Source organism: Microcebus murinus, chromosome 5 (assembly GCF_040939455.1).
Source record: "Microcebus murinus isolate Inina chromosome 5, M.murinus_Inina_mat1.0, whole genome shotgun sequence".
In the NCBI taxonomy this organism is placed as follows: Eukaryota; Metazoa; Chordata; class Mammalia; order Primates; family Cheirogaleidae; genus Microcebus; species Microcebus murinus.
Window position 1 is genome coordinate 57017303 of NC_134108.1, and position 14613 is coordinate 57031915.

Sequence of the window (14613 nt, forward strand, 5' to 3'; positions counted from 1 at the left end):
CCATTTTTGGCTATTATAAATAAAGTTGCTTGGCTTTATGTGGGGAGTCCTCTGGTGGACTAAGAGTATGTTCACAAACTTGTTTAGATGCTGATGATATTTGTGCAGTTAGTATTTATTTAAAAATATCTAGGGGTTGCCTCAAGGTATGGCCATAAATGTGAATCTATCTAAACTAGATAGCCAGGCAATGTAACCCCTGGAGGAGCTCTGCATAATTACAGGTTCCCAGAGGTTCTAGCTCTAGCTATCTGGGGTGAAGATTCATTTCTTCATTTTGTTATTCTTTCATCTGTGCAGTGACAATTGCTGTGGACCTACTTTGTGCTTAGCAATATGAGGACAGAATACTCTTCTGGAATCACTTTTGCTTAAGATAAGAAATAGTCCAAAGGTTCCACCATAGACTATCATTACCTACAAAATAAACTGGCTGCTTCCCTTACTTCAAGTGGTGTGCATGTGCACATGTTCCAAACAGCAGGGGTCTGTGAATAAAAAGTGGGCACTCTTTAAGTAGGTATTTTAATAGTACCATTAAAAGAGTTTTTTCAGTCTGTCAGCATTGTTTTGCATTACAATTTTGCCAGTGCCCTCTTCATTAATTCAGAGTCCACCTAGTAGACTCTTTTTTCCTGATGTTCTTTTTTTTTCTCTCCTCTCTCTGGTGCTCTGCTTTACCGACTTTCATTGCACATTAAATTAATGTGTGAGCAAGAGTTGGAAAAATAACTAAAGTAAATTAGTCATGTTTCCTACTTTTTAACAGCAGCGATATGATTTACTAGGGAAGGAAATTGGAACTGTGAACTAAATTAAACTTTTGAATTATCTGAAGATTTCATTCATCCTTGTTATTCCTAACCCCAGGGAAGAACTCTGTGTTCACCTTGAGTGGAGATAAAGTTTCATGCAAGAAAAGAGTCTAGTTTCAAATGTTTTCTGCCAATTCTGAACAAGCATAAATTGTGTTTATTTCTTGAACATTTAGGATACAATCTTAATTTAAAATATGCTGCCCATAACTTCATCATTTATGTATTTGTTAATTAAACTGGTAATGTCATCAAAACAAAAATTGAACTTCGATTTAGTTTTGTAAATATATTTTTCACTACTAAATACAGTTTTATAGCTAATACAGACACAGAGCATTCTTTGAATAGATAATCACCATTACCCAAATTAGGCAAGTGTTTGAGTGCACCTTCAATTTTCTGATGCTACATTATTTCTAACTGTAACATGCTGCTGACTTATCTGCCCCTCAGTAAGTGACTTGCTTCAATGCATCCATTATTCTTTTTGAAATGGTGCTCTTTTTCTTCTTGTTTTATTTTATCTTCATGATATCTTTGTCATTAAATAAATATTTAGGGTTATTACCACTGAGAGTTTCTGTGGAACACATTCAATGTATTGGAAGAAGAGAGAGAATGATTTATTCTGCCATCATCTTTGTTACCTTATACAAAAATGTAACATGAAAATTCAACATAAATTCCTTACAATGACAAAAATTAACATAAGTAATATGACTGGTACACCTTTTTCTTTCTAGTCTATTGTTTTCCAAAGTTGTTCTAAGCATCCTCAGTCCATAGGATGCTCCCCAGAAAAATGATTCTGGGATAAGATGAGTTTGGAGAATGTTGTACTGCACTCTCACTTTTGGGGATGTCCAAGGTCCATTAGTTTATTACAGACTAAGTAAACTAGCTGTAAAATAACCTGTATAACTTTATTTAAGTGTTTTCCACAGTTATTCAGATAGAAAATCTTTTTCTCCCTCATGGAAATAGTGTTCCAAGAAACAAGTTTCAAGAAACACTGATTTAGTTTTTCATGCCTAAAACACATTTACTGGCATTTGTGTCATTGCTATGTGTTAAGCATACAGCACAAGAAGAGCTGTCTTCTGACCAGAAAGTTATGTGCTATCTTTAAAATACTACATGGACCTGAAGTAACATCAACAAGATGGCAGAATAGGAAGTCCCAGCCCTCATCCTGCCACAGAAACACCAATTTAACAATGATATATGAACCAAACTATCTTTATGAGAAGTTCAGAATTCAGTTGAGCAGTTGCAGTAACCCAAATGAGCACAAAATCAAGAATAGCACATTGAAATGAATAAGAAGAGCAATTTTACTTTACTCATGTCACTTCCTCCCCCAAGCAGGCACAGGTCAGTGCTAAGAAAGATTGCTTCAGCCCATGACTTCTCTCTCAGAGGGAAAGAGAGGGGTGTGCACCCCAAATTTCTAGACTCTTGTGGCTCTGACTGAGAGACCTATTTCTATTTCACCTCACTCAAATCACTGTGAGAATGAACACAGTTTTAACACCTGGGGACAGCTAAAAACAAAAAAGAAGAAGGGAAGATAGGAAGCTTACTGCAGTCAGCATGGTTCTGCCAAAGTGAGAGAAAGCACACAACCCTAAGACTTCTCTCCCAGGAAGTGAGGGAGAGGAATGGAGCATGCATACAATGTCCTGGCCTTTTATTGAATTGCCCTGTGGAAAGGGGGTGGCAGCCCCATGTGGTCAGCATGGTTCTTCAAGGTTTAGAAGTGTACAATCCTAAACTTCTCCCTCAGGAGGAAGAGAGGAGTAGAGCATGCAAATCCATGGGAAAGGTTTGAGAGAATCCCAGAATCTCTAACTAGGCTTGTTAGTGAAAATCCTTCTCTATTGAACTCAGTCTTTAAAGACCAGTAGATATGGTTATTTCTTCAAATGTGCAGGCACCAACAAAAAGCTACAAGAAAAAAAAATTAGGTAAACATGACACAAACAAATAACAAAATAAATCTCTGATAACCAACCCTAAAGAAATAGAGATCTGTGAATTGCCTGACAACAAATTCAAATAATCATCTTTTAAAAAGCTCAGTAAGTTACAAGAGAGCACAGATAGAAAAATAAATGAAATCAGGAAAGTTATATATCAACAAAATGAGAATATCAACAAAAACCCCCACACACACAAAAGTACCAAACAGAAAACCCAGAGCTGAAAAATATAGTATCTAAACTGAGAAAGTCAACAGAGAGCTTCAACTACAGACTTGATTAAGCATAAAAAAAAATTAACAAACTTGAAGACAGGTCATTTGAAGTTATCTAGTTAAAGGAACAAAAGGGAAAAAATTGAAAAGAATGAAGAAAACCTAAGGAACTTGTGAGACACTATCCAGCAAACTAGTGTATGCACTATGGGAATTCCAGAATGACAAGAAAGAAAGTGGCAGAAATCATATTTAAAGAAATAACAGGTGAAAACTGCTCAAATTTTGGGAAATATTTGGACACACAGATTCATGAAATCTAAAAGACCCAAGTAGAATAAGCTAAAAGAAATCTACACCAAAACACATCATAATCACATTGCCAAAGGTGAAAAACAAAGAAAGAATTTTGAAAGTAGAAGGAGAAAGTGACTTTTCACATACAAGAGAGCCTCTCTAAGACTATTAGTGGATTTCTCAGCAGAAATTTTGAATGCCAGAAGAGAATAGGATAATAGAAAAAAAGTGCTGAAAGAAGAAAAAAAAAAGCCTGTCAAGCAATAATATTATACCCTGAAAAACTGTCCTTCAAAAATGAAGGAGATACATGAGTGGATTAACAAATGTGGTATACGTATACTATGGAATACTAAACAGCCATGAAGAAGGAAGAATTAAGGCCTTTTACAACAATTTGGTTGGAACTTGAGGCCATTATCATAAGTGAAGTATCTAATGAATGAAAAAATAAACACCACATGTACTTACTATTAAATTGGAACTAAATGATGAGCACACATGTACACAAAGGGAAATAAAACTCAGTGGAAATCCAGTGGGGAGAGGAGAGAAAATGGGGGGATAGGCAAAAACCTACCTAATGGATACAATGAACACTATTTGGGTGATGGGAACACTTATAATCCTGACTCAAGCATAACAAGATCAATCCATATAACCAAATTTTGTACCACTATAATATTTTGAAATAAAATAAAATGGAGAGATACTTTCCCGGAAAAACAAAGGATACCACCACCACTAGACCTGCCTTTCAATAAGTATTAAAGGGAATTCTTTGAATTGAAACAAAAGAATACTAAACAGTGATACAAAAGCATATGAAAGTATTAAACTCACTGGTAAAGGTAAATACATAGACAAATACAGAATATTATAATACTGTAATCATAGTGTGTAAGTCTCTTTTAATTGTAGTATAAAAGTTAAAATACAGATGTATTAAGAATAATTATAACTACAAAAATTTGTTAATGGATACACAATATAAAAGATGTAAATTGTGACATCAACAACATAAAGTGCAGATATATGGAGAAGTAAAAGTAGAATTTTGTATATAATTGAAGTTAAATTGTTATCAGCTTAAAATAGACTGTTATAACTATAAAACATTTTACTTAGCTTCCTGCTAACCACAAAGAAAATACCTATAGAAGATACAGAACAAAAAAGAGAAAGGAATCTATATAGTACTACTACAAAAAAAAAATCAGTAAAACACAAAGACAGCAAGAGAAGAAAAGAGAAACAAAAGAACTACAAGATAAGCAGAAAATAATTAACAAAAGGGCAGTATTACATCCTCCCTATCAATAATTATGTTAAATGGTAATAGATTAAACTCACCAATCAAAAGACATAATTTGCTGAATGGGTTGAAAAAAACATGACTCAATTATGCGATGTCTATAAGAGACTTATTTTAGATTTAAAGACATACGTATGCTTAAAGTAAAGGGATGGAAAAAGATAATCTATGCAAAGGGTAAATAAAAGAAAGCAAGGATGTCTATTCTTATATCAGACAAAAGAGATTTTAAGTCAAAATACAACGTAGATTCTCCATTAAGTGATATGGTCTTCCATTCACAACACAAGTTAGATGATATCTAACAAATGCTAGATAGTTAATATTAATGTGCTGAGGAAAAGCACAATAATAATATTTCCTAGATCTTTAGAAATTTCAATAAATTATAAATCAAATTTATATACCCTTAAAATTATGATTAGTTTCAACCAATTGTGAATTGAAAATATTTTTTTAAAAAACCACAACATAAATAACAGTAAACAATAAAACATTACACAAATTTAAGCAGTACAGTATGACAACCAGCATTTACATTGTATTAGGTATTGTAAGTAACCCAGAAATTATTTAGAGTATACAGGAGGATGTGTGTAGATAATTTGGAAACACTATATCGTTTTATGGGACGGACTTGAGCATTTATGGATTTTGGTACCCATGAGGGATTCTGGAACCAATATCCCATAGTTACTGAGGGACAACTGTACTAATAGGAATGAGAATTCATATCATTTCTTTCCTTGATGAGATGAATTATTTCTATTATTTCTTTTTAAAGATAGTCATTCATGCCAGCAAGTGTTCAATACTTTGAACTAGAAAAATGATAGTTGTTCTTCATCTGTTTTTCACTTTTCCTTAAACTGATACTATATTTTAATAAAAATTTGTTTTCCTTTTATAAAATTGAGTTCTTACTTTACTTGAGACTAATATTTTCATGGGCTTTTGGGATGTTAAAGGAAATAGCAAGAGATAATCATCATTATCCACACATTCCTGTCCCATCTCTGTTCTTGTGAGTAAACAAATTCATTTAGCTTCTCACCAAGTCTTCACACTATAGCAGGTAAAGCAAAACAAAGGTGAATGAACTTCAAAACAGCTGGCCCTAAACTTGGGGCTTGGGAAATACATTACTGTGGAATGTAAAAGCTAGATGTCACCTCAGAAATAATCCAATTCAGGAGCTCTTAATGCTAGTTGCAGCACAGAATCACCTAGGCATCTCTGAAACAACCAAACCTGCAAGGAAGCAAGCAAATAAACAGTGATGCTTGAGGGCTCAGGACACAAGGATTCATATTCGTTGATCTATGGTGGAATCTGGAGGCTGAGACTTAATATTTTTCAAAAATCTCCAGTGATGGGAGGAGGGAAAATCTAAAAGGCGGTTAGGGTTGAGAACAATTAATCTGCTCAAACTCCTTCACTTTATGAGTGAGGAATCTCTTGAGCAGTTGAATGATTTGCTTGTTCACTGTCACAAAATTAATTAGTTCACTTGAATTAGAAAACAGATCTTCTGGTTCTTAATCTGAGCACTGTCGACCACATAGAGTTGCCTCTCCTCACCACTCTCCTTAGCTGTGTGACCTGGGCAAGCCTTATAACCTCTCTGGTGTTCAGGTTTTATCTTGCCTTGGCAATGGTACATGATACGGCTACTTTAGTTTCAGATAATAAACATAACGTGCCTGTGCAAATTTATATGGCATTGCTAATTCATTACAAATGACCCGAACCACATTGTTCATTTTCACTAATTGATAGAATGCTTTCTGTCAGTTTTTACTTAAAGAACTACTTTCTTCAAATTTTATTTGAAGTCTAAGACTCTCTCTTGGCTTGTTACTTAGTCCCAGATTCAGTATCTTTGCTGAATACCCTGAGTGGCGTTTACCAACATTCAATCCACTCTGGGACACAATTCCTTCTTAATAGCTTTTCAAAAGAAAACAAAAATAGGGATCTATAAATAAATGTGCTAGCTCCACGTCCTGGGCCATGACAGTGTTTTGATAATACTATGAAATAAGAAACAAGAGCAAATGAAGAGAAAGTGCTTTCTCCACACCTCCCCACAGACACCCAGCCAGCAGCTTTGCCCCTTTGGAATGGCTGGCCTTCCCTGGCTGCCTGCTGTGTCTATCGCTGCCCTCTGAGCTCCCACCTCACACAACAGGTTCTCCACCTGCCAGCTGTTCCTTCCACTCCAGCAGAGCCTCCTTTATCAGTGGCTCCACTTTGCACCCAGAGGAAGGCTATGGGAGGGAGATGGAGGCAGGCTACCTGTATGTTGAATGCTAATGGTATGCCTCCACAGAACAGACCAGCTAGACTGCCTCAGTGCTGGAACTCAAAAGCACTTGGGGTGCTCTTTGAAGCCCCAGCATCATTTGTGGCCAATAAAGACAGATGGGTTATTCAGCACGTGGCACTCTAAGCTCCCAATCCCACGAAAAGTACAGAAAGTACCACTGATGAATCCCAAACTGGCCCTGGGGTACAATGACCATTATTCCTAGGCCATCAATATTTAACTTGATACTCTACTGGGAATTGTAGAGCTGTCTGCTTGGTCCTCATTACCATGAATAATTGAAAGTTGGAGGTATGTCAGGGGGCTTCTATGGACATTGCTTTTCACCTACCATAGGTGATGGCAGTTTGTAGGAAAATCATTTCATGGAAGGTCCCTAAAACATGCTGATCTAAGCATCTAACACTGGCCTCTCTAAATCAATGATGCCATGGTTTCATCTTAATTACTGGAATTGGTGTTCAGGGTAAAGACATCAGTAAATATCAGAAAGTAAGTTTTATTGCAAAACAGATTGCAGTTCCAGTAAAGATGCTGTTCATGAGCAGAAATGTGCTGGTTACAGATGTCCTTCAGCCCTGATCCTAAGTTAATATATATATTACAAAATGTAGGGTGAGGGTGCTCACAAGTAGCAAGGACAGATGTTCCTAGCAAGACATCACAAATAAAAAGCAAACCTAAATGTTCACAAGGGGTAGGCCATACTTGGGTGGAATAAAATTGGGCAGGCTCAATTTTTAAAACTGCATTAGGCATCTGTCTTCTCTAGGGGGAAAAAAGAAAAACTGGGTTCATTTTTAATTCAATGCCTGTTTGCCTTGTATAGAGCAGGCACTTGATAATATGAGCTAAATGAATCCTGCAGATATGAAGAGGAAAGTGCCCATTTCAAAGATCTTTCTATCAGCCTTATTGCTGAGAGTTCTCTGCTTTCAAAGTATAGGGATGTAAGATCTGTGGCCCGCAGGGAGAAATGTGGTATTTTCACTACGGGAAATTGAATTAAGTTTCCTACACTGCTGTCGGGTGTCTTTATGCAAAACAGGTATCCCTCACTTTGGAGTCTTACTTTTTCTCCATTTATTTCCTAATTTCTTTTCTCAGATTGGGGAAGGTAATGGTCTCTTTGATGCTCAGAATTTACTAGGCCCTTTATCATCAGGCTGTAAGATTTTTTGAGGGAATGTAACTGTATCTCACACCTAGTATAACACGTGTTCAATAGATAAGTGTATATTCATGTTAGATGTATATCTTATGCAATGACCTTGCCAATTAGATCGTTGTTAGCCAATAGGATTTTTGAGTCATTCCTTTATGTTCTGGACATTTTTCATCTATACATATGGCCTTCATTTCTTTCTTTTTTTTTTTTTTTTCTTATTTTTACAGCAGCCTGTATCTGTATATTTCTTTCTTAATTTATTCTCCTCTTCTCATTCCTTGTGCCCTTCTTCCCCTCAGCTCCCACCACACTATGGTTCCAGGTCTGGTTGCTTTGGGGGAAATTATCATCTATATGAATCTAGAGCTAGTGATAAAAATGTACATAGCTAAATTTGAAATCTCTTTTTAAAACCTTCTGAAAAGTGGAATCCCTGGTCTTTCCTCTGAATTTTTTTTCAAACCTTTTTTTTTTTTTTTTTAATTAACCTCAGGCATACCAAATTGGATTATCCAAATTCTTAGTTCAAGATATGTTGTCACTATTGGTCCCTGCATAGTCTCATTTTAAAACATTTTTAGGCTGGGCACAGTGGTTCACGCTTGTAAACCTAGCACTCCGGGAGGCCCATGCGGGAGGATTGCTCAAGGTCAGGAGTTTGAGACCAGAGAAGTGTGAAACCCCATCTCTACTAAAAAATAGAAAGAACTTAGCTGAACAACTTAAAATATATAGAAAAAATTAGCTGGGCATGGTGGCACATGCCTGTAGTCCCAGCTACTTGGGAGGCTGAGGCAAGAGGATCACCTGAGCACAGGAGTTTGAGGTTGCTGTGAGCTAGGCTGATGCCATGGCACTTTATCCTGGGCAACAGAGCTAGACTCTGTCTAAAAAAAAAAAATTATTTGTTAACATAATGAATCCTTGTGAACACACTACCTGACAAACAATAGATCATTGCCAATAGCTTGGACCAGCCTAGATGCTTTAGTTCCCCTGCCTCCAATGCACAGGAGCCACTATCCCGAATTTTGTCTTTATCTATCATACTCAGGCTTTTTAAAATGTGGTCTTTATCACATTTATGCCTAAATGATATATTGTTTAGTTGCTTTTTCAACTTTTTAGAAAGGATATCCTGTCTTCCAAGGTCCTCTAACTCTTGACTTTTCCACTCAGTACTACCTTCCTACCATTATCCATGAATCTCCTCTACAACAAAGTAGAAGATTTATCTTTAAACTAAAAAGAATGAAAGAAAGAGAGGGAAAGGGGGAGAGAGAGAGAGAGAGAGAGAGAGAGAAAGAGAAAGAGAAAGAGAAAGAGAAAGAGAAAGAGAAAGAGAAAGAGAAAGAGAAAGAGAAAGAGAAAGAGAAAGAGAAAGAGAAAGAAATACTTGTATATCTTCCTGCTGTGAATGGTATCACCTTGAGTTTAGGTTATGTTAAACCAGGTGACCTCTTATGCAGAATAATACATCTAGAGTAAAACATCAGAAGTTGTCTCGTTTATTCTTAGTAATGTCAAATGAGGCTAACACAAAAATAACTAACCCATTAATGTTCATCTACATATTGTGTTGTTTGGTAAGACCTTCTATCAAGTTTGTCACATAAGGCAGGATGCAAAAATTTTTTACCTCAATTTACGCTAAAATGTATTGGGCATTTTTTGATATAATGTTTAAATAATTTGATTCAAATAATTGTTCCCTTTAGTTTCATATCTGGTTTTTCAACGCATGCAAATACATATAAGAAAGATATTTCTCCTAGCATTTCTCGCACAAACAAGTATTCAAAATTTTCTACATATGTTTCCTAGGCTCAACATTATAACTGATTAAATTCCCTAAACTCTTTTGGGGCTACTCACAGGAACCAAGTCTTTAAATCGTCTGAGACTTGGCCATTAATAATCTAAGCTGATCCTTTCACTCAGGAGTTGCCCAACTCACAACTGAGCGGCAGTGTCAAATCCAATCTGGCCGCAGAGGTCCACTCTGCAGGCCTGGGGGAAGCTGGGCAGCTCCTTGCTCTCTAGCTGGAAGATTCAGACCCTCAAGTACTATATCCCTCCTGCCACACAATTTACACAACAGCATGGAGGCTGGTTACAAAAAAATTTTAAAAAGCCTTGTGGGCAACCTCTGCCTTTGACGTGAAGTTCCAGCTGCATGGAAGCTGAGTCTGAGACATCAGAAATAAAAATCACAGGATGAATGGCTGGAAAAATCAGACTCTAATTCTGTAATAGTGTAGAGGAAGTGTTAAGCAGGGGCTGTGATTCTTATGAAAGAAAGATATTTTCTTCTTCATTCCCTATGGCCTCAATGAGAAGCTATAGTAAAGAAACCAACTTTTACATGAATTACTTTGATTACACAATTGCACACTCCTTGTGTGCTTGGCCAACACACCTGCTGATCACTCAGCATTCCAGCGAGTGCTGGAGAGGATACAAAAGGAAGGAAGGGGACCAACATTTATTACATGCACACCACTGTGCCAGACATTTCTCCTTTTACAGATGAGGTAAATAGGACTCAGGTTAGCTAATTGCCATGCTTTGTAGCATCAGAGCCAGGTCCAAATGCAAAGCCTGTGTTCTTTCCATAACAGCATTGTTTATCCTTAAGGAATTTTAGAATCAAATCGAAAAGAAAGGCACATGAAAAAAAAGATGCATGGTGTGTCCCTTGATGGCCAGGAGGCTAGACTGGAGCAGAATCGTCAATGGAGTAGAGGAAGAGAGGTGGAATTGTAAGGAGAGATGCCTCACCAGAATTCAAGCTCAATCTGGGGACCATCAGGACACAGTATAGAGGCTTGTGTAGGTGGGCTTCATTGGAGATTGATTTTAGAGAAGCTGATCTGACCGCAGTGATCCAGATTTGCTAGTGGCAGTCATAGGAATAAAGAGAAAGTGTCACACAAGAGACCCTGTTTTTGAATCCCCACAACATGGCTAAGACATGGTATAGGGTAAATAAAAGTCTCTTAAATGAATGATGGAGATATTGTGAAGGAAGAAATGACAGAGCACAATTAAAAAATATATAGTAATGAGAGAATCATCATGCTGTTGAAGGAACTGGGAAAATAACACTCAACTAGCACACAGTGTCAGCTATTAGCCAGGCCAGCTCTAAGTGCTTTTACATGCATTAACTCAATTAATATTCATAACAGCCTTAAAAGTAGATACTATTGTTAATCCCATTTCAAAGGTGAGGAAACTGAGGCACAGTTTCCTATTAATGAGTAATAAAGCCAGGATCAGAACCAGACAGTCTGGCTGCAGTCCCCACCTCAACTTCCAAGATGAGACATGGTACATGAACACTAGGGCAGAGAAAGTTTCTCCCCTTTTGATGGGCTCCTCATGTAGAAATCCAGAAGGGAAGTCAATTTTTATTGAGAGGAGCAAACTATATAAGTGAATTGTGGATATTCTATGGATGTGCAATAAAAATGAAATACCCTCGGTGAATATTCAAATAGTGCATACCTTCAGCTGATGCGCAGGGCTGGGCACCAGCGACAGGCAGCAGCAAACACACACCAGCGCATCACTGAAGCATGAGCTTTCTCCATCCTCCCACTGACTGGAGCCCTTGCAAAGCATGGTTACCGGCTATGGGGTACATTGCACAGGCTACGGATTTGTGAATGTTTTGAATTATGAACAGTTTCGTTTACATGTTTATCATCCTCAATTAAATTTTAAGGTGTTCAAAAGACAGAAACTGTTCCTTTGCTCTTTTTCGTATCTTCAGTATCTATCGCCATTCTAGACTTAGAGTGGGCAGTTAATAAATACTTTTCGGACCTACAAAATGTTTTTAAAGCATAACCTAGGAAAAGACTATTTTCAGTTATGTGACAGCCAGTCACCACATGACAGCTGTTTATGCATTCTGCCGTCATCCACTCTGCTGGTTGGAGCAGTTGTACCTAGACAGAGAAGTAGGAGAGAGTGGAATTTCTAAAACTGTGGAGGAGGAACAGGCTAGTGCCACTGCAGTTCTGCACTGAAGTACCGAGGAGATGCTTTGGCAGAAACTGTGGGGAATTGTTAGTAACAAGCCTGTCTCTTACGTTTGCCCTACGGATTGTACAGCCTCACTTATTCTTTCCTTGTAGACATGTATTATCTGCCCAGCAGCATCCTTTTCTTTGGGAAACCCAACTTCCCTTCTCCAGGTGGTCCAAGTGGGACTGTCAATGACATCGTTTAATTACAGGGATGTGCCCTGGACCTGTGCTGGCCAATCAGACTAGCCCCTCTCCCATCACAGTAAATTGGTAGCATGAAGCAGGGCAGATCTCATGTTTCCATGGATTTTCTATAAGGACACTAGGACATAGAGGGGCCCCTCCTCTTTGTGAATTCTAAGTTGTAATACTGTAGGCTTGTATATACCCTTAACCATCTTTCTCACCGTATCAAGAGATCCCACCTGCAGAATGAAACCATCACACAGAGAAGGCACAGTTGAGATATGGGAAGAGAGACAGATCCTTGATATTGTCTGAGTCCCTGCATCACGTTGCGCTCGTGGCAGGACCGACCTTGGGTTTCTCAGTTATGGAGGCTCCAAAGTCCCTTTCTGCTTGCTGTATTTGGAGCTGGAGTTCCGTCACAATTGAAATAAAACCGTGATTAAAACCTTCCTCCTTTCACTACCCTTCCCCACCTAATTATTCCCAGTCTCTCCTGGTTTCCTTCTCTGTTAGCACCTCTTCTAGAGAAACTTATTTGAGGGTAAAGTTACCTCTTATACCTATTTTTAAGACCCTATAGCATCTATAATAATTCCTGGCACATCATGGTGTGTGCTGCTAAAGGCACACGTCCCTCTTTACCTGGATCAAACAGTAATATAGTCCAGCATATGTTAGAAAATAGATTCTTAATGATGTGTCTCAAGCTGGGTCTGTTTTTATCCCTGTGCCTGGTCACTCAGGTGGCCCTTTCAATTGTGAAACTCTTATTCTTGAGATTTTTAGATTTTTTTTGAAATAACGTTCTCTATTTTCTCTGTTCTCTCTTTAAGACTTGTGAATCTCGTGGATGATTCCCTAATTTTGTTATATTTTCATTCCTATCACTCTCTTTTTGCTCTACTTTGGGGAGGACTGCCTGAACTTTACCCTTTAAGTCTTCTATTGAGCCTTTCATTTCTACCATCACAGTTTTAATTTCTAAGAAGTCTTTCTTTTTTTGTACTTTGTTCTTTTTATAGCATTTTATAAATCTTACTTTTAAGAGCAGACCCATCTTGATTAAAGAATATTTTTTCTATTTCTATGAAAAAATGTCATTGGAATTTTCATAGGGATTGCATTGAATCTGTATATTGCTTTGGAGAGTATGAATATTTTAATAATATTAATTCTTACAATGCATAAACACAGGATATTTTCCATTTATTTGTATTTATTTCTTCAATTTTTTATTACTGTTTTTGATTTTCAGTATATAGATCTTTCATCTCCTTAATTAAATTTAATATTAAGAATTTTATTCTTTTTGATGCTGCCATAAATGAGATTGTTTTCTTTCTTTCTCTCTCTCTCTCTCTCTCTTTTTTTTTAGAGACAGGGTCTTGCTCTGCTTCTCAGGCTAGAGTGCAGTAGCTCACTGCAACCTCAAATTCCTGGGCTCAAGCAATCCTTCTGCCTCACCCTCCCAAGTAGCTGGGACTACAGACATATGCCACTATAACCAGCTAATTTTTCTATTTTGTAGAGACAGTGTTCTTGCTCAGGCTGGTCTTTAACTCGTGGCCTCAAGCAGTCTTTCCTCCCTGGCCACTCAAAAAGCAGGGATTACAGATGGGAGCCATTGTGCCCAACAGAAATTGTTTTCTTGGTTTCTTTTTCAGATAGGCCATTATTGGTGTAAAAAAATGCAACTGATTTTTATGTGTTGATTTTGTATCCTGAAACTTTACTGAATTCATTTATTCATTCTAACAGATTTTTTTTAATGGCATCTTTAGAGTTTTCTGCTTATAGAATATGTACATACGATGGCTTCTGCAAATAGGAATAATTTTACTTCTTCCTTTCTGATTTACATGCCTTTTAATCTCTTTTTCTTGTCTGATTGTTTTTCCTAGTACTGCCAGTACTATGTTGAATAGAAATGGTGATTGTGGGCATCCTTGCCCACAAGTACTAGGTCTTACAAGACCAAGTACTAGGTCTTAGGAAAAGCTTTCTAATACTTCCCCATTGATTATGATGTTAACTGTGGACTTTTCATAAATGATCTATTTGTGTTGACAAATTTCTTCTATACCTAAATTATTGAGAGTTTTGATCAGGAAAGGATATTGATCATTAATCATGGATTAATGAAAATCAAATGCAAATCAAATCTATAAGGAGATATCATCTCACTCTAGTTAAAAAATGGCTTTTATTAAAAAGCCAGGCACTAACAAATGCTGCAAAAATATGGAGAAAGGGGAACCCTTAT